Below are 2,886 nucleotides of genomic sequence, written 5' to 3' on the forward strand. Positions count from 1 at the left end.
GAGAGAGAGAGAAAGAGAATGAGAGAGGGACAGAGAGAGAATGAGAGAGGGACAGAGAGAGAATGACAAAGGGAGAGAGAGAGAAAGAGAGAGAGAGAAAGAGAATGAGAGGGAGAGAGAGAGAATGAGAGAGAGAGAATGAGAGAGAGAATGAGAGAGGGAGAGAGAGAATGAGAGAGGAGGAGAGAGAGAATGAGAGAGGAGGAGAGAGAGAATGAGAGAGGGAGAGAGAGAGAGAGAAGATAAGGGACGCCCCAACCATCCGCTCAAATATTATATCTCAATAAATCAATTTTGAACAATTCATCAGTCAGTGAAGGTCGTGACTCCTCCCCCACTGCATGACCTCATTTCCCCTGAGCATGCGCCTGTGGCGTAGCGGTTAGGCTCACCATCGTCTTACGCAGAAGAGGCGGGTTCAATTCTTGTGTGGTGGAGGTTCTTTTTATCGAGTAACTCCGTCTGTCTGCTGGGACGTTGTACCCCTGATCTCAGCCAGGGTTTAGCCCTGACAGGCAAGGCCGAAGCCGCCACAGTAAAACATCTTCAATGACACATTTATTCCTTTTCCCGTGACGATGTGTCTGTACTTTGCCTTGTTCTTCAAGTCATTAGACCAGGAACTGGCCTTGGTGAGAATGAAAGTCCACATACGTTATTCCCAAATTCTTGTCTCATGTCAACACGCTACCTCAGAATAGAATTACAAAGTCTTACTTGCAAAGTACAAAGTTTTTGAGAAATTAGACGTCAAGGATTTTGAGATCCACATCAAGTCAAGCTTTTTCCAAAGCCATTCTTTGAATACCTTGATAATGACTCCAAATATTCTTTCGATTTTGATAGAACAGAAGGACCATTTGTGAGACGTGCTAAGAAAATTAGTTGCTTCTCCTATTTTAGCCCTCTAGAAATAGAGGTGTTGAACTGATAGGCTGAGTTTTTTCAATTCATAAGTTGGAAATAATAAAAGACACGATACATTTGAAGAAAATGACATCAGTTGAGAGTCTACACATTTACTCCTTTGTTGATTTTCTGCCGATATCTCCATTTGTGAATTGCGAGAAGTAACTCATTTTGTCAGCACGTCCCACATTTGGTTTCTGACCTATTTCTTGGTACCTCAAAACGATCAAAAGTGTCAGATACAACTGTGTAATTCTGGGGTAGCTAACAGTCACGGAATTTCTTTGCAGTAGTTTAGTTTAAGTTTTAGTTTTAAAAAAAGGGGGGGGGGCAGGGATACACTAATGGTCATTTAAAATAGATGAAAAAGAAAATCAACGCAAAGCACACAGACAAACGCAACAGAGAGTAAGTAAAGAAAGAAAGAAAGAAGGACCTATTAGTGACACAAGCAAACAACCCCGCACTGCAGTATTTGTTCAAGATATATATACGATTAGCCTCATTAGCCTTCCAAATGAGTAGATGTAGACTTCAGACATATGTGAGGCAGCGTGGTGGAATCAGGCTCTCGTCAAAATAATCAAAATGAAGAAACTTGCATTTTTCAGCAGGTTTGTGAATTTTTATCAAATTTGTGTTTTTTGGTTCAAATCCTTTCATGCCCATTAAAGAACGCATTTCTGGGTGGATGTTTCTGAAAAACGTTGATTAAAGGTACAATAAATGTAAATTTTCAGTTGCCACGGACTCTTAAGCTAAGGAAATAACTAATCTTTGGCGGCCATTTTCTCACTAATTTTACCTCAGAAAACAATGTGACCCACACCTCCTTCGTTTGCAAATATCTCGACTTGTATTCAAGATAAATGAATATTTTTTTCATCCTAATAAAGACAAGTGAACAAGCTTTAACACGATACCAATAACTCTACATGCCCAAAAATTGTCGATAGCCTGATTCGACCACGATGCCTCACAAATATTTTATAGAACTGGACCTGGACTACGAACATGCATTTTGCGCACACAGGAAAAAAATTACATTGCGTGCAACAAAATCAAGGGCCAACCGCTACACCACAGACGCCGGTGATCAATCCAAGGAAGACACAAGTCTACACACTACAGCAGAATTTTAATCAACTTCACATACAGCACAGCCAGGACATGAACACCGAGGCGTTTAACCCACTGAAGACACACATTCTCGTCGTTCGACAACACTTCGCTACCTTAATTAGAATTGCCAAGTTCTATCTGACATCTTTGGCCGTTTTGAGTTACACGAAGACCATGAGGTCAGAAACTGAATGTTTTATTTGCTCTTAAGAAAATAAGGTAAGAATTACTCGAAAGCAGTAATCGAGATATTCAAAGAATTGCATTCGAAAAAGCTTGACATTTTGTGAAACTTAATTTATTTTTCACGTCAAATTTCCCAAAACTAGGTTCTGAGCAGATGAACTTTGTAATTTTAGGGTAGCGACGTGGGGTATTTTAAAAGCTCAGGCGTTCGTCAATTTTTAGGCATTTGGAGTTATTGGTATCTTCTTAAAAGCCTGTTTCTTTATCTTGCTTTCGTTCAAAATATACCTTTTTTTTTAGAAGTCGAGAAATTTGCGATATAAGGGAGTAGCGGATTGGCAGAAACCGCAGACGGATAGTAAAGAAGTAGGACCTACCGGTGGCACCCTTAACCCTTCCGGATTGAACCTCTAGTACGGCTTCTGGCTAGGCCAATGGGTGATGACCATAATGTTACACAAAACATAATAAACTAACTAATACGTCGAAAAGCAAAACGCAGCAAAAACAAAGACGAATGATATTATTACTGGGTGAAAAGAGAAAGAGCTGAAACAACTAACGACATCCATAGAAAAATAACCAGAATAAACTACATCATGACGACGAAGGAAAATGTGATTAGAAAGGGAAGAAAATAAAAGCAAACGACATCTAGAATACTCGACA

Source organism: Aplysia californica, unplaced genomic scaffold (genome assembly GCF_000002075.1).
Source record: "Aplysia californica isolate F4 #8 unplaced genomic scaffold, AplCal3.0 scaffold00077, whole genome shotgun sequence".
NCBI lineage: Eukaryota > Metazoa > Mollusca > Gastropoda > Aplysiida > Aplysiidae > Aplysia > Aplysia californica.